We start from the raw sequence: 18,274 nt of genomic DNA, 5'->3' as shown, positions 1-18,274 counted from the left end.
GTGCATTCTACTTTTTTTTTTTGTGGGGCTTTAATGAAACTTTAAATCATTAATTAAATTGCAGCTTCATTTTAAAAGGAGGTCCATTGAAGACAAAACACAAACGGACATGTGGCAAACATTCAGTGAGTGTAAGATCCACCAGCCTTACACCCCTGGCTGGCAAAAGGTGTCATGAATCATGTAAAAGAAAAGTGCAGTGGAAGCTGTAGAGATATTCTCAGTTTGAAAAACTACACGGCTCTGCAGACACACTTGGCTCTACATACCAGCAGCACCAGGGGCAGCTTGACCGCTGCTTCCTGGGCCTGGAGTGTTATCCTGTGGGGCCTGTTGGATTCAGGAGAGGGGGTAGAAAAAAAAAAGTCTGTCTGTACTTCCATGTTTCCTTTTGATGCTTGGTAGTATTACAGTAGAAAAAGTCCTCTGTCATTGGTTGAATAGGCTGGACTGCCTACTGTGACAGAGTGTGGGCCTCTCATACCCAACAGGAACGCATTGTTGCATCTCTGAGCAGAAAAGGGAGCAGAATGAGGGGGGGGGGTGGTGGTGGCTGGCTGGGTGCAGTAATAACCTTCCTTTCTGTTCTGGCTGATGTAGTTGAATCTTCTCTGAGCTGAGTCCTGCATCAAGTTGATGTGATTAGTCTCATGCTATTGCAAGTGCACGCGTCTGAGCTCCCGAGTCATCGCGGATCCGGAGTCCATGTCGGGTTTTAGCGCGGCCCCGCGCTCAGACGGCTCCTGCAGACGGCAGCCCGCACCTCCACTGCACTGGCGCTGTTTACTGGAAGCCCGCTCCGCGCTGCTTCCACCAAGTGTCTCAACCCTGTGAGCGGGGATCTTTTTTTTTCCAGAGGCGAGCCGCCGAAACTTCCCCGGTTGTGCGCGCAGCCTCGTTCGGCGGAGCCAGGAGAGCAGCGTCGGCGGCTAAAAGTAACAGAAGGGGAAGAAGGAAGCGCTCCTCGTCCTCTCCCCCCCCCCCCTTTTTCACCAGACACTAAAAAAAAAAAAAGCCCCACTCTTGTCTGTCCCCTCTCTGAGTCACTCAGTCTTGTGTGTGCGTGCGTGTGCGTTGTGTCCTCTTCTTATTTGTTGTTGCTGCTGCTGCTGCGTCGGGGAGTGAAGACGCACAGGAGAGCCGAGAAACAGATGAACTGCTCCGAGGTGCGTGAGGTGTTGATGAGTGAGGACTGAGAGCGCAGAGCAACACCTTGCGTGGCCATGGAAGTGTGTGTCCTGTGTGGGGGAATGTACGGGCTGAGAGGGGGACCTGCCGCCTGATAGCCAGCCTCTGTCCCAGATAAGGAGAGCATGCCTCAGACCTGCAGACTTAGTCTCTTCGTTGCAGAGGAGTTCTCACCCAACTGTCTTCCCACAGCCTGACATTATTTTACAAATCCCGTTTCCTCCCCGCTGACTTCATCTGAGCGCCGTTTGGCTTCACTGCTTTTTTCCACAAAGGTAAGAGGAGTTTGGTTTTTTTTTTTTTTGTGTTGTTACTTCTCGTGCGCACCAGCATCTTCGCCACTTTCTGAATCAGGCTCGACGCAGTTTTGCTTCCAAGTGAATGTGAAGTGTAGGAACTTTTTTCTTTCTTGGCCACTCTCACTTCAGAAACAGCGCATTTGCTTCAGGAGCTCGTTTTTTAAAGTGTGGGACTTTTTTTTTTTTTTTTCAGCAGTAGAAAGGTCAGGCTTTACTGGGAGAGTGATAAATTACTTTGAAGAGTGAATAATTATTTATAGTAACACTTCTTTTGTAGTCATTTAAATAGTCCCGTGGCTCATTTAAAAATGGTTCATCAAAAATAACCAGATGTGGATTGATGTGCTCGGCTGCCGAGTTTGAATGGAAACTGTGCTCTTGAGAGCATTCACAGACTAAAGCGTTATAATTGAGAGTGGGCTATTTGTCCAGAGAAAGAAAAGAAAGGGGGTGAAAATCTGTCAAGCCTCGCCTGCCGATGTAATCATTAGTTTTGGATACCCTGACCCTCTGATGTGACGCGCTCCGAGCGCAGGGACCGTGATGGAAATCAACCAGACGCAGAAACAAACAGTAAAACACGTAGAAAGTGGCTCCGGGGTTTGGCTGGTTTAGACTTTTACCCAGAGCCGGTAGGCACAGTGTGGCTGTAAAATTAGATCCTTTTACTGCACATGTATTATTTAGGCCTACCGGTTCGGGGAAAGCGTCAACCATGTGTTAAAGAGCAGGCGGCGGAAGCGCACATGCGCCGCGGCGTGTGTGCCTCTCCTGGCCCGAGAAAAGACACAGCGGCCAGCCGGTGGTGCATGGCAGTCTGGAGCAGAGCAGCAGTCCTCAGTGATCGATCAGTGCATTGGGGGGGAGGCATTTTAGCTCCAGTCTTCACGCAGGCTCAGGTTTTTTATTTCATTTATTTATTTATTTATTGTTATTTTGTGTATTTGAGTTGTGCGTCTGGTCTTAAGAGGAGAGAGAGAGAGACACGAATGTGAGCCTGGATCATAATGGTCCATGCCTCATTTCTGTGTTTTGGGTGTCTAATAGAGACGTAGCACCTTCATCATAGCTCTTCTGCAGTGGGATGTGGTGTTACAGTAAAATGTGACATCTGTTGAGTTTCTTTTTTTTTTTTTTTGGTTAATCAAATATGCTTCTTAATGATCTCATACCATCATGCAACAGTCCTGTGTGAGGAGGCAAAAGCTGCACAACCTTTTCACAAGACTGTATTCTTTGCATGAGAGAAAACAAAAGAAGAAAGTGTTTGGGAGGATGAAGTGGCTTTATCTCCCCCCCCCCCCCCATACATAACAAAGTGACATTCAGTTAAATACAAAGGCGGCTCATTGTGAACAAGTCTGGAGTTTTGAGGAATGTGGAAGAAATAAGCGAGAGCATGCTTTTTTTTTTTTTTTTATCAGGCTTCAGGAGTGCACCGCTCCTTCAGATCTCTTCATTTTCACATGTTTGTGCGTTTTAAAAAAATGTTTGAATTAATGCAAGTGCAAATTCCAGCTGTTTGGAAGGAACGCATTAGCATATCAAAGTGGTCCGAGTCCCTCCACAATGGAGGTAGTGGTGTTTTGTGCCACCACCGGTTTTGGCTGAGCCTGAAAAGGCTCGAGAAGGAGTGTGTGAGCTGGTAGAAAGAGAAAGACTCGTGCGTCTCTCTTCCCCCCTCCTGTTCTTCTTGTGTAAGTAGGACCGCATGACATCTTGTGTACAACATAGTCTCACTTGTATTTGTTTGTGTTGTGGTGTGGGAGCTTTTACACTACTGGGTAAATGTACACGGGCTCACAAAAAGTCATTAGCGTTATGGTGGGAAAATAAAAACCCATTGGGTTCAAAGTAGAAAAAAAAAAAATCCATGGAATGAGATGATTAGTGATGATTAGTATTGTGAGTTATTTATTCGAGTAAAAGCTGAATTGTGCATCTGTTTGTTTCCATTTGTCGGTGTCTGAAAAACAGGTGTATGTGTGCTGAGTGGAAATAACCCAAGCTACTTGTAAATGTGGGCTGGAGAGGGGAGCTGTCTTCTCAGATGTCTTGCTGCTTGATATCTGCCATTATGGGCATTTTACTGAGCACCTTTTTTTTTTTTTTTCGGTCTATAGCCTTATTTCAGTGCAAGTGCGTCCGGTTTCAAAGGACTTGCAGTAGCAGTTGATCTGCCAGAGGACCAGATTGCCTCTCTTTGCTCGTGCGTTCATCTCTACTTGCAGATCAATACATCCCAGCACACTTTCTGTGTGGGTTCGGGGGAGACAAAGTGCTACATTTCACTCCATTCTCAACTCTTTATATCACGCTCTCGCAGCACGAGACTTTTTTTAAGGCAGAGCGAGTGGGTGAGAAGGCATCAAAATTTGTGACATTACGGACGGTTGCTTCATTTTCTGCTGGGATATTACCCCCCCCTTCCACCCACCCACCCCTACCCCGGAACAGCAGCTGAGGTTTTTTTTTTTATTTTCCTGTCCACAGGTATTTGACTGGTGCATTGAACACATCCTAATGCGGCTTTCATAGCCTCTCTAGATTTTGAAATTATAACAACAAGCCAGCCACTTCCACTCTGGCTTTATTAAGGTAATTTGTTATTGATTTAATTCAATTGGAGCTCGTACACCGCTGACCGGTGGCATCGCTTGCTCGCTGTGTTTTCGTGTCACCTTCCCTCACGAGCGTGGATGTCAGCCTGTTGTCTTTGTGTGTGCAGCGATTGGCGAGTCCATCCAACCGATTTTAGGGTCGCACGTTGTAGCTGAATGGATGGCTTGTGTCGGCGTTGCCCTGTAGAGATGTGTGCTTTTATGTGCAGAGAACACCAAATTCAAACTCGTAGTATTTTCTTTCTCCTTCTTCTTCTTCTTCCTGACAAGCATCGTGCTCTTTGTTAGCCAGTAAGGAACGAGGAGCGGTTTCAAGTTGCACTTCTTGTTAGCTACGCCACGGAAAATCAAGCAAATCGTGGAGTTTGTGAATGCACGAGAAGCCAGAGGATTGCAGGGAGTTGAAGCGTTTAGATTTACATCCCCGGTGCTTCTTTGGTGTGTAAATTGTGGGGTTTGTGTTTTTAGATGCAATCTTTGTTGCTGCTAAACCACCTACATGGAACCATACTGTGCGGATAACTGCTCGCCATTAAAGGGAATAAACAAGGCTGTAAAAGGAAGCTATGGCAAATTTAATGTAACACGCTGGCCTTTGGTGGGCCAGAATACCTCCCCTTTCATGAGTGATTTTATTTTACGATTGGCAATCAGTAAAATGCTGAGCGCCAGGGTGTTCCCCTCCCTGCCATTTTGTGAAACATTTGTTTCCACTTGCCAAAGGCCTCTGGTGCAGCGGGGGATTCAGTGCCCCTGAAATGGCAGGTGAAACTTTCTGCTTGCCTAAATAATTTCCTAGCATAACAATACGCAGGAAGGACACAGGCGGTGGAAAGTGAGGGTCAATTCAAACTCCAGTGACGAGAAACAACACGGATATTAGCCGATGGGTCTCATGGCACCCTGTGCACTAGTTAAGTGGCAGCGTCCCTGAGCTCATCTGGCATCTCCCTTTCAGTGATTCACTCAGATTGTGTAAGACTGAAAGATACAGAGAAGGAACAAGGAATTGCAAAAGAGTCATAAAAACATCTGTCTTCCGGTAATAAATCGATCTGCGTAAGACCTTTGCCTCGTTTTTCACGGAGCCCACGTATTTTACATCATGTTGAAACCACTACCTGGGTTTTAGATAAGATACGCTACGTGCCATTAGTAGTGTGTGTTCAGGTCACACCCAAGACGAGTGCAGGGAATGTCTGGCAGTGCAGCACCGACAGGAATTCGGCAGCATAGTGGAATTTAAAAATCCACTGCTTTCCAATGTATGGATTCCACATCACATTTGATCACTTGGATCATATTAGGAGAGTTTGAAATTTACAAACTCATTTGTAGTTTCTGAAAAATAGTTCAGGAACTAGAATTACTTTTTAAATTACAGCTTTTATACATAGTATATTTCTTCCTCTCATTTTATGTGTTACATTTTCTTTAATTTGAGGACCAAGAGTATCGAGAACTCTCTCTCGTGCTCACACACACACACACACACACACACACACACACACACACACACACACACACACGCTCTCTCCCTCTGTCTCATTCTTTGTGCTATGTGAACAGAACTTGTCCTTATCAGTGCACAGCTGCAACACTATTTGGGAAAATATTCAATTTCTGTGTGACAGAGGAGAACCTGGGAGGCAAGGCTCTGAGCAAACAGCAGTTATTGCGGCTCTGCCATAGCAGCCGAGAGCAAGGCCTGGCTGGGAGAGAGGGGGGATCTGCGGACGTCTGCCAGGGGAAGGAGTAATGTCTCGGCTGGATTATAGGAGAGCGAAGCACATTCACACTTAAAAGCCCCTTTTCCAACAAGACAGGGCTGTTATTTAGGGATGGTGTGGGTAAACACACTAGAGCAATATATTTCCTCCATATAGGCTGCTGTTGTCCTTGACAATTGTGACTCATTGCAAGCGAGAAAAGTTTTACTCCATGTGCCAATTTTCTTTTCTTTTTTCCCTAACGTAATTTCGTTTTGGCATTTTGGGCTTTGGACACTGTCCAACATTCAGGCTGACATTACTCCAGCAAAGTTCAAAACTGGTAAGCAGTGTTTAACATCAGAATATCGTTTTAGTTTTGTTCAAATAACAGTGTTTCATGTATGATTTTTTTTTTTCTGGTGGCGTTCTTGAGATATAGCTGTGGCAGTCTATCAAATGATTTACATACTGGTGTTTTGTGTTGAGTTACATACTATTTCGAAATGAAGTGAAGGATGATACGCCCCCAGAATACTGAATACACGTGGGTTAGAAGGAGCAACAACACTAAAAGTACAGAAAAAAAGCCCCAATGATTTGTCTTCCAATGGATGGACATGAAACGAAGAGCAGTTTATGGTTCAGTTCTTATGCTGATGTACTGACTCAGCTTTAATTCAGAAAACTACACGTTTTATTGTCTGGATTGAAGTCTGTGTGTTTGAGTGCAGCTTCCAGAGCAGTGTTTATTTTAGATGATCAAATAAACCCAAGGTGTAGTCTCACAGAAAACGTGAGAGATGCAAGTAAATGCACCTTGAACACTTTCAAATCCTGCCAGATACACAGTATATCTACTGTTTTTTAAGTGTGTGCATCGCTGCATATTCTGTCCTATACACTCGTTTGGTTTTCTGGTTAATTTGGAAGCTGGAAGCTTTGATAAATGCTATTTTATTCTACAGTATTTAGTTGGGGAGTGTGGAAGCTTTGTTCTTGTAATGTAGTTGCCAAGTCAGATGGAGTTGAGCGTCTGGTCTGGGAGTTTCAGAGGAATATCACAGGCATGGTAAGTTGCTAAAAACTAAGCTAATCAACAAAATAATTGTCTGTTCAATTGCTAGCATGCCAGAGACATCAAACACAGCCGAGACTGAAAAAACAATCAAATTATCTCTTAATGATTGCTCACGCTGACAGATGAGCGCTCGCGAGTTGGTTTTGTTTGTAGGCGACATATGTGAGGAGGAATGAAGTTTGTGGCCACTCACTCATAAATTCGGGTGTACATTTTTAGAATCTACACAGATATCCATCATCACCTGTAATGAAAACAATTTTATCTTATTATGTGGTTTTTGGCATTGAAACAGAGCACACTGTATTAGTCTATTAATTTCCTGCAGTGAATCATGAATCCTGCTGCTTTTATCCTCGCAGTACCCTCCATGTGTGGTCCACAAAAAATGTTTCTGTTTCCTCTACAGACTAAAGTTTGGCCGTTATGTCTGCTCCCCCTCCCTCGCTCCCTCTCTCTCTCTCTCTTTCTCCCTCCCTCTCTCCCTCTGTCTCTCTCTCTCTCATTCTGTTTTTCTTTCTTTCTCTCTCTGCATAGATAATGTCTCTGCAAATGATTTAACCGCCCTTGTTGAGGCTCCTTCCAGTAATTGAACAAGCAGAGACTGGGTGCTTTACAGGAAAACAATAGTAATTTTATCTCAGATCTCCACTACTCTGAAATTCAGCAGAACCCTGCCGTGGATGGGACTGCACGGACTACTTTGAGGGTCTGAATTGAAGAAAAGAAATCAGGTTTGCTTTCTCTCTCAAAGTCTCAGCAAAAGAGGTGCCATTAATTTTGCACGCGAACGTCGCATGATTGGAATGCATGTCTTGCAAGATGCACCTGAGGGTAAATTGCAGCCTTGGGTGGTACTTAGTTGACTTAAGAAGCATGCATGCTGGAGAGGCTTGGTAATAATTAATCAGAAATGTGTTTGAACAAACAGTGACAAAAGCTTGTAGCAATAATTAGTGCATTTTATTCTTAATTATGTAATAAAATTTTATTAGAATTAGCGAATGTAAAACATTTATATCTATATTCTTATTTTACATATTCTTATTTATTTATTTATTTTTAAACAGACAAACCTCTTTGTATAAAAAACAGGGAAATATGTTTTACACCTTCATATTTCAGCGTGATTGCTTCAGGTTGGAATTTGTTTTGTTTTTTGGCAGAACAGGGGAGCTTTGATTGTGTTGCTGTGGAGCAGAATTGACCTTGTGTGTCAGAATAAGGTTTTTTATTTCATACAGAGCACTCTTAGACTGAATGGCCTTAGGAGGAGTTGTTCTTGACAGAGATGCATTGTTTCAGGCAGCCAATAAACCACTGCACTGAGTGGCTACATCTGTGAACCTCATCTTGACTACAGTGTGGTGCTAGCAACAACACGGCAACTGTCACAGCTGCACCTGCTGCTGTCTCAGTACAGAGCCTCCCTCTCTGTTGCCCATAGAAGCGCATCACTCTTCTGTATGACAAGCCAGAGGCGGTGGGCTCCGTTTAGGTCAATTGGAGAGAAGCTTTTTGGTAAAACATGTGAAAACAGAGGACAAAATGTCAGCCCCGAAAAAAAAGATGTTAAAATAAAATTCCTGCCCCAAGGGCCGGTATTTGGTTCGGGTGAAGCTCGGCTATAAAATTCCTGTCTTTAAAACATAGTGGGGTTTAAGAGCGCTGGCTTAGTAAAGCCTGACCACCACTTGAGTGTTCTTTCTTCAGCGCGTTTGCCACAGCTCCAGTAACAGTCTGGGGTATGATATGACAGCAAGTTGCCTGCCTATGATATTATGAATGATGAATACAGATAAATGGAGCTGACTCTTTGGTACAAACACTGCCCTGCATGTGTATTGAGGCCATTCAGAAGATGAGCTGATCAGCTAAGAAGAGATTCGGGAGCATTAAAGGATTTTAAATCTCATATTTGCTACGCTGCTGTAAAAAAAAAAAAAAAGGTCCCAAAGCTAGGATTCAGTATTGGAATAACATAACTAAACTCCATTTTTGTACACACTTCTATTTGGTTCAGTGAATACCTGAAAGAGAAAACAAGAAGCAGAAAATATCTTGCACAAAATGAATATTGAATCAATTGTACATCATAATACAGCCATCATGCTGTCTTAGAATAAAGATTATTAGAAGGGAACAAAGCCAAGACGATTTTCAGCCAGGAGAAGTGACGCAACATGCCCACTCTTCTGCCAAATTGAACTTAGGAGTGTGAAAGGCGATGCATGGGCATGACTGCGGACAGTGTGGGATTAACACAGGGGAAGATTGAGCGACAGTGGCCGGTGACTTCTCTTTACAGCTTTGCTTGGACAGCTGTGCCAGCCCTGGCATTCAATGCTGCCCGTCGGCTCTAGCTCCTCCTCAACTACCGGAGGGGGGGGGTGGTGGTTAGGTAATGACCATCTTAAATACTGCAGATAAGTTGAGCCCCTGAATGTGTGTTTTGTGTGCGCGTACAGGAAAATTAGAAATGATGTATTTATGATTAAAATGGGAATGCTTGCTATTGACATCTCAGTGTGTATGATTTGATCCTTTTTTGGCATTTGCACAAGAAAAATACAAGAAAAACTCATATACAGACTGCCCTAATCATTTATCATGCCTCCTTCTAAATGAGGTGTGAGGCTCTGCTGGTGTGAATTCTGCTATAAATCACACATACCATGACTGCTTTATCCATTAGAGCGACCTGTTTGTCTTATTCAGCTATTCAGTCCCTACCACTGGTTCTAGTAATTAAGATGAGTGTGAGAACTGCAGCTTCAACTTCACACCTGGTATTTTATCACTGGAAGTGAGATGTGAAGAAGCGAGAAGACATGGAATTAGCCACAAAACGACAATTGAGTTGACATTACAGATTCCTCTAAATCAGGACAGCACATAGGGAACATATAAGTTTTTACATTTCTTTAGTGTGGCTGCAATATTTGTTAGCGCTGATTTAAAAGCGATTAATTCACTAGTCCCGTTAATTACGAAAAGTAATAGTATGACTTTCAACATCAATATCGGGTCGCGCGCGTCTCCAAATATCAACAATTTCAGGTTTGTAATACTGTATTTTTTGGTTAATCCAGCATTTGAAATGCAGCAAAGTTTTTACTGTCAGTCCACCTGAAAATTATAACAATGTGAAGGTACATTTTTTCTCTTCACTATGAATTTTTTTAAAATGACAATTGTAGGCGCGTTAGTTGCACAGTAAAAGAAATCCTTGGACTTAACTGCAGTGCGAAAGTGTAATTGTGTGCGTTTTCAAGTTTTACACACTCTTTTATGTAGCGTACTGCAACTACATAAAAATAGTCTATAAAACCTGAAACGTGTAGCTGCGCCGCCTGACTTTTTTGAAGATGGATGGCACTGATTGGTTGTCAATTAATGAGATGCCAACATGGGCTAGATAACATAAAATGTATATATATATATATATATATATATATATATATATATATATATATATATATATTGTAATTCAGTGTATCTTTGGGGAGAATTAAAGGTGACATATGACTCTATGAATCACCAAGTGATACAATCAAAGCAAGGTTAAATGATAACTGGACATAGGTTCTGAGCAAAGCACAGAGCACTGCATCTGTGCCTGGCAACACACGTTTCATTTTTAGCTTCAGCATCAGCAGCTGAACCAATGTGATGAGTGCTATTCTGTAGTAGTTGATGGAAATGGGGGGGAAAGCAGTGTAAAGAGGACAGTCAAATGGGGGGCAGACATGGGTGCATTTTTGTTGTTGCAAAAAGTGGTGCCAGTGGCATTTCCGTCATTCATCAGCTCGAGCTGATTACTAGTGAGTCTGGAGTGAGCTGACAGGATACGGCTCCTGCAGCCATTACCATCAGAAATAGGTCCAGCAGGCCCGGGGGTAGCCGAAGAGCTGCAGCTCGCAGAGGCCGAGACCTGCCTAAAGGACGGAAAAGTTTGCTGTACTTTGTTGCCCGATAACGTCTTCTGTGTTTGGAGGTGAGGTAGTATGTTTCCTTTAGATATTTAGTGTAAAATCTTTAGTGTTAAAAGATCTGCCTGTGATGAACCCCAGGAGTCGAAATGTAGCAACCAGACACAGAGCACAACAGCCAGCGAGAGATTCTGAATGCTGCAGAAAACTGCAACGCCTACTCACTTTACTGCTAAAGCCAAAAAAGAAGGATCTTTTATTCTCTCACCTGAAAAGGTTCATAGGTTCCTCTGCATAATGCAAGCAGGTAGAAAAAAAGGGAGGAGTGTGCAGACATCACCTGAGGACAGTGCAGAAACATTCTCTCAGCTCTCAGCTGCACACTTGGCATTTAAACTTTACCAGAAGTTAAACATTTTGCGCCAAGACAAAAATGTCTAATGAAGCTTTCATAATACGATTCATACAACTGGAGCATGCAGTAATAGCCCCAAACAAAAGTGCTAATTGACGCTGTGGATATTTTGGTGCATAAATCATAGGATGACAGAGATGGAAAATATTCTCAGGACAGGGCTGAATATTTATTAACTAGTGGAGAATTTCTCATCTGAGGTTACAGAGCCTTGCCGCTTGCTGACAGTTTTTTTTTTTTTTGTCAATTTCAGTAAACTTTGACAGATGCAAATCCTTTAAAAGCTGGTATTTAGAAAGATTTAAATGTATTTATCGCCTGACTATTGGAACACACAAAGGGTGCTTTCCATATTAAGAAATGCTGAATTCATTAATCGGTGCACTCACCTTGCCACCAATGACCTTGTTCACAATAAAATCGAAAAAAAGTGTCACAGTTAACTCGCTTTTCCGTTTTTTTGCAATGATTTATTTTCAAAATATTTTTTTTTTTTCCGCTGCATAGGGCGGCGATAGTGAAAGGTTGCTAATTTCCACTCAGTTTGTGCGAGTTTGAGAAAGCGAGAGCATTGCACTGTAATTTCAACAGGCCGCATTGTGCGAGATGTAAAAACTCTTGACACATTAAGAAGTGCGTTTCATTCTCACGTCTCTTTTGTCTGCTAGCGTATTCTTTACACGCAAAGACAATAATGGTTGATTGTGTTAACAGAGGCAGGTCAAGCAAAGATAAAGCGCGTTTTACAATATAATTTACTGGCCATTTAATCAAATAAAGCATCTTTCATCTGCACCGCTCAGTACATTATGTTGGTCTGAGTGGTGTCGTGTTGGAAAAAAAAAAAACGACCTTGCAGAAATGCTTGTTGATGTTCAGAGGAGCATTTCCTCTTCAGCAAGAGCCCTTGTCAAACTATTGCTTTAGCGCCAATGGGACTTTGTTATCACTCACTTCATATTCATAGTGAGCCTTATTCTCCTGTCATTATTTTGTATAACTTAGAGCTGTAGCAATTACACTTCAGTGGATTACCTATACAGAGATACAGAGATTAAAATCTCTGCTTCATCCTACCTCCAGTGTGGTGGTTCAAAGGTGCTACCCGTACTTCAATCCGATATCGTTTGGCAGAGCACAAAATTGGTCACCCTTGCAGGGTTTGTTTGGGAATTTTAATCCCTTTGGTATTCAAAACAGGAGGGCCTTATGACAGGGAGATAATTTCCCAGTGAATGTTTTATCGTAGTCCGCTTGACAGTCTCCTGTATCTGGCTGCTCCCTCTCTCTCTCTCTCCCTCTCTCTCCTTGTGTCTTTAGATTCTCTGACTTTGGTCCAGTTATTCAGAGGGAAGAAAAAAAGGAACAAAAAAGAAAACCCTGTTTGCTTTCCCCCATTTTGTTATCACAGACGAGCAAACACATATTTAATATACACAAGGTGCAGAAGCAGTGATTGTTGTATCTGCTATCCTACTGTGGGTGGCAGGGGATGATAACATAAGCCACGGATCAATTTACATATTTTTCTTTTCTTTTCTTTTTTTTTTTAATCATGTCAAGCCTGAATCATGGTCAGCTGGAGTCTGAGGAATATTCTTGTAAAGAAGCATTTTTTGCTGCATGACGATGCTTTTTCACAGACGATGTGAGTTTAATATCGTATTTTTTCCTGTCCTTTATCCTTTAATAGTGTCAGATCTTATGTTCGTCTGTTGAGTGGCGGGTTTTGCAACATGACATCTCTCTCATCCAAACCGGAGCTGAAACTTTCTCACATTTAAATATCTACTCTCTCTCTCTCACTCTTAGTCCTGAACTGAGAGACGGATCCATTGTGCAGCGGGGAGTGAGATCCTGCAGCACCATACTTATTAAAATAGGGGAGCGAGAATGAGCCAATCTCAGCTTGTTTACATCACAATCCCCCCCCCCCCCACACACACACAGTGCTGATGTTATGCTAATGAACGCCGTGGAAGAGGCTCAGCCCCAAAACTGTCCTCTCCCTTTCACAGTCGAAGGTGGGGAGAGGGCAGGGAGTAGTGACACTGAAAGCGCACAAGGAGACCTAATGATGCTGCCTGGAAATTCAAAGCGGCTTCAATTACTCCACTCTGTCACGTTGCTGTGTCTATAAATGGCATTAAATGTTTGCTCTTTTTTTTTTTTTTTTTTATCCTATCACTTCCCTCTTTTTTGAGAATATGTTTCACGTGCAGCTATGCGTGTAGAGCATGCATTTCTGAGCAGCAGCTAAATGCCTTTTAGACATTTTCAGTGTCTTTGAAAAAAGGCTAATATCCCTTCATCAGGTTTAACAAGCACCATTACCTGTCAGGGCAGCACTGAGTGAAGATTTAGGGCTGACAAGTGATTGCGTCCTGGAAAGGCTACACCCACTTCTTTTGTCTGAGCTTCCTGACACAGCCATACCTTGTTTTAAGTTGACATACACCGTTACCCCAGTTTGACAAAGACATTCGTGGCGTCTTTTAGATTGGAAAAAAAAAAAACAAAAACAGACGGCAGCGCTGGGATAGAAATGTGCTCGGGTGAAGTAGGCTACAGTGGATCTACTCCTGAAGTCATTTGTATAATATTGCTTCTGCTGTAAGGTTAAGGTCCTTGTGCAGTTATCTATTTTTACGAGGACTGAGATTATGTGGTGTCCCTTGTTTTGGCCGTGTTTGTCCTTCCTCCGAGCCACAGAAAGGTTAAAAGCCTCAATTAGACACTGAGCCAAGGTTAGCCACATTATGCACAGCGCCTCTAATCTGAAAAAATTAGCACCCTTCAAAAATCTAAATATTCACTGTAGAAACACAATCACTGCTTTCCAAGCGTGTGTGCATTTTTAGGATTTCTTTTTTTTTTTAAGGATTCAAAAAGAGCAGCTTTCTTAATGCTCACTTGGACAAATTTTTGTATTAAGAGAAAAGTAGACTGGAAAAGTGCAGCGACAGAGGTGAATCCAGGTAAAAGCTGTTATTAAGCCACCATTAAATATACCAGTCAAAAAGAGGAGATGTAGCTCAACAAGCAGAGCAAACAAAGAAGCAAAGGATTTTTGGAGCTTTTAGACAATTGAGATGTGGATTGTGCAGAATGGGCTATGACTCAATTTTTAGGATTGTACATTCAGTATAAGCCAAGGATTTACTTAATAGCACGTCTTTCATTGAAGGTGGAGTTAAAACATTCCTCGTGTCTTTCGTCTCCAAAGATAATTGCTCACTTTCTCGTTTGTTTCTCGCTGCTCAGATGAGGAAAGACATGGCTAAATGACACACATTCCCACCTGCTCCCTCTCCGTTCGAAACGTCTCGCGCAAGTCATCGTCTCCATTACTTTCCTCGTGTTTTGTGTTGCAGCCCGCTACCTTAAAAATTTATCATCCTGTTTAATAACGCCTCGCGATCACAGTGCATTATTGATGTGAGGTCCTTAATAGAAGGATAGAGCAGGGGGTTTTTTTTAAAGGGGGGAGGGTCACAAAAGCTGCTTACTGGTGCATATCCGAGTAAATACAGCGCATTATTATCATAGACTAAAACCAGGCCTTGTACAGCCAAAAGGGCTTGGTCCTTTTTCTGCAAACAGACATGTCATTTTAGATGAGTGGACACACACACACACACACACACACACACACACACACACACACACACACACACACACACACACACAATGAGTTACACAAGCTGCAGAACTCAGGAACAGTTTTTCAGTGGATGTGACCCCTGTGAGCACATTTCTGACCTCCACTGTTTATTTTATTCGTTCACCACAGACTCTTTTTTTTTTTTTTTTACCTGACACCCAGTGGTTTTGTGTGGCTGTGAATGTGCAGTTGTTGTGTGTGTTTTTTTTTTTTTTCTCTTTCCGTCACTGCTTCTCTTTGTGTAGCCACATTGCATTGCATTATTTTTGCATGAACGCAATGATGATGTACTCGTGCTGAAATTGAGAAGATGAGTTTGGGAGAGTGTCTGGGCCAACTGCCGAGCGTGGTTTGTATAATCCCTGATTTGTTTTGACTAATTTAGCCGAGGCAAACTGGATCACACAACAAATGTTTCTTTTATGGTGTCCTAATGTGCTCTCAGAGCAGCAGCCCTGCAGAGTATGTATGTGCACATACTAATTGGATTAGGTTTCTGGACAGAAGAGTGTACACTACATATTGCATTCGCTCTGCGCCTTCCAAGGTGAATCATGACGTGTCAAGGACTTATTGGACTTGATTGGCAGGTACTATCACCATGAGACGCCCATATAATGGCAGGGCTCCCATTCCTGACCTTCCTATTTATCTTGCTGTATTAATGTCAGCCTATTAATTCCTAAGCGGAGGAACATTTGGCAAAGACACCGTTTAACGGCCCTGGCTGAATCATTCTTATCTCAACAGACCTGAAAGGAATAGTTTTGTGCTATCAGCAAGTGGAAATGACATTTTGAAATTTCATTCGAGATAATCCACTTCACTTCCCAGTAAAACATCAAAATTACAAGTAAGAATGTATGGCGCCTGTATTAAAACTTTGTTACCATGGCCAATCACCTGGCTATAATCTATGTGGACAGACAGGTGTAGGTATCTTTTAGCAATAATAGGATTTTTGTTGCATTGCTAAAGTGATTATGAGGCTATGGATTTAATATACTGCTATATTCAGGCAGAGGGCAATGTAACACTTAGCACCCAGGGGCACAGCTGAAAACTATTACGTTAGACACACAAAAAAACATTTTAAATGGAAAGATATTCACTAAAAAACACGGGATTGTCACATTTAAAACTAGATTTAATTCCATGTCCTGATTTTGCTTTGGATAACATATCCATTTTGGTCTACATAAATGTATTGATGAGCTGCAGTGTGCCATGGCTTGGCTCATGATTGCTGTATTTAGAAGCCATATGTCCTGACCAGTGGGGAGTACTCTAATCGATTAATTGAGTGGCTCATAAAAATGATGAATGGTGCAAACACTAAGAGCAATGAGCATGACAAGCACCACACTTATGACACACGCTCTGGATTTTTTATGCTTTTGTGTGGCTTGCATAAGGCGAAGGCATTGACTCATACAATCTAAACATTACGACCCACTGATTCAAAAACAATTTTATTAACGACTCCAAGATGACGAAATGAGTTGGTTAATACCTGAAATGAAAAATAAATGTGGACCTGCAGTTCAGTGTAACTACAAGCAGTGTGAACAAATGGCAATCCTTATCGAACATCCCTGGTCATAATGGGTTTGAACTAAAAATAGTGTTATAAAGTGTTATATAACAGAACCCCCCCCCACCCCCCAAACAGAAACCTCCCTCATGCTTTTGCTCTGTGCTTTGTTTTCTCATCCCGTCCCTCCCACGCCCATCCTCTGTCATAGCCGAGCTGTCCCGTTGTGCAGCATGCACGTTTGACCTGGTATTTTACTGGCTGAACTCCTGTCAGGACCTGCGTTCGGGGCACCAGCAGTCACACAGTGTTTGGCTGGGTGTCATTCAGCTCCTCTGGCCCTGTGCTGCTCTCAATCATTCCCTCAGCAGAGGGGTCGGCCTCTGATTCCTCCCTGTCCCATATCTGACTCAGTGGGGCTCCAGACTCATCCGATCACCAGTCCAGTTTCTCTCCTCTGGAGTGCGAATTTTCTGATTTACGCTTGCAAATTGTACATCTTCAGCAGTGTCAAAGCAGGAATGCAATCTCTTTTGGGAATATATTTCCTCCACAGCTGAGGCTGAGTGTTCTGTGACTGAGCTCTGTGTCCCCAGGTATTTGAGTTTTTTCCCTCAAAGTGGGCATGAGAAACAGAGATAAGAGAAGTCTTACAGTATGTATGAGGATGCTGTTGGGAAAACCCAATAGAAACCAAATGTGCCCCCCCCTCCATTCAACATGTGGTGGTCTGTTGGTTCTGATTTACATTTCAGTGAATCTCCGGCCCCATGTTTCCCTTCCTTTGCATCCCTGTGATGTTCCGTGACAATTAACATCCCAACTCTTTCTTCAGGTTTGTTGAAAGCTCAGGGGCTAATTTAAGGGTCAAGCAAGACTTGCAAGCTGTCAATCTTTTATTGTAACTCAATCCCCCCCCCCCCCACTCAGGTTCTTTATTCTGGGTCCCCCCCCCCTCCTCCATTCACCAAGACCTCATTTAATAGAATGGCCCAACTCTTCTTCTGTTCTCCTGTGGCCCTCTAACAGCTCGAGAGAGACAACCAGGAGCTTTGTCTAAGGAGCCTGGCATTCTTTCACATCTGCCTCTTGTTTTCAGACCCCCGCTGCATTCAAATTTCAAACTGTCCTTTTCAATCAACCCTCCTCTGCTTCCTTCTAATAACCCCCTTCCTCCCAGTTACTAAGCCTTTTTTTTTTCTTAAGAAGACCAACTGTGTTCCTGCAATTCACAGTTTTGTCACTCAGTTGTCAATTATAAAGCATTCTGTCGTTTATTGCAAATATATCAACTCCACATATGTTTAAAGCCTCTGGGCCCACGCCCCTGTGGCTTCTCCATTTCTCAGAGTACTTAAACATCTGTCTGCAGTGACTTCATATTTAGCCCAAACCGTGTGATGCCTGTTGACATTTTAGCAATCTGTGCTTAACAATCACAGAACATCGCCCTGATCGCGCGTCTCATAAAAGAGCGGAAGCCACGTGGAAGATGGCGCTCTTTGTCATCTGTCCGTCCCCCCCACCCCCGTAGAAGCGCCACACTGCAGCACAACGACACACCGCTGCAGACGCTAAAACTTGCGTGATGAGATCACACCCAAGTTGAGGGCTATTTAAGAAAACAGTCAAGTTATGATCACTGGCAGTTTCTGTTACATGGTGGAGACAGAAAAGAAACCTCCAGCTGAGAGGGGAGACCTCAGCACTTTTAATGAGGAGAACGGCAGTCCGGCAGTCTCCCTCCAGTACGTGCCTTTGGTGTCTCAGCATGTTAAACACTCACAGCATGATACAAAATATATTAAAGTATAGGACTGTTATCGTTTAC

The 18,274-nt window shown here is 42.9% G+C and overlaps 1 protein-coding gene across 10 annotated transcripts in view; it reads left to right on the top strand.

Moving 5' to 3' along the window:
- Positions 1-525: 525 nt before the first annotated feature.
- The window catches only part of adgrl2a (adhesion G protein-coupled receptor L2a), an 88,242-nt gene continuing 70,493 nt past the window's right edge, over positions 526-18,274 (top strand). For 5 of the 10 annotated variants that reach the window (XM_026345229.1, XM_026345231.1, XM_026345236.1 and 2 more), the window contains exon 1: positions 527-1,463. The gene's annotated coding sequence lies outside the window, so the exon portion shown is untranslated. Of the gene's footprint in view, positions 1,464-18,274 lie in introns of all 10 variants that reach the window. The other 5 variants (XR_003297888.1, XM_026345238.1, XM_026345235.1 and 2 more) reach the window with 2 other exon arrangements.

The sequence above is a fragment of the Anabas testudineus genome, chromosome 4 (genome assembly GCF_900324465.2).
Source record: "Anabas testudineus chromosome 4, fAnaTes1.2, whole genome shotgun sequence".
NCBI lineage: Eukaryota > Metazoa > Chordata > Actinopteri > Anabantiformes > Anabantidae > Anabas > Anabas testudineus.
Note: the sequence above shows the minus strand (reverse complement) of the source record. Positions and strands in the feature narration are given on the sequence as shown.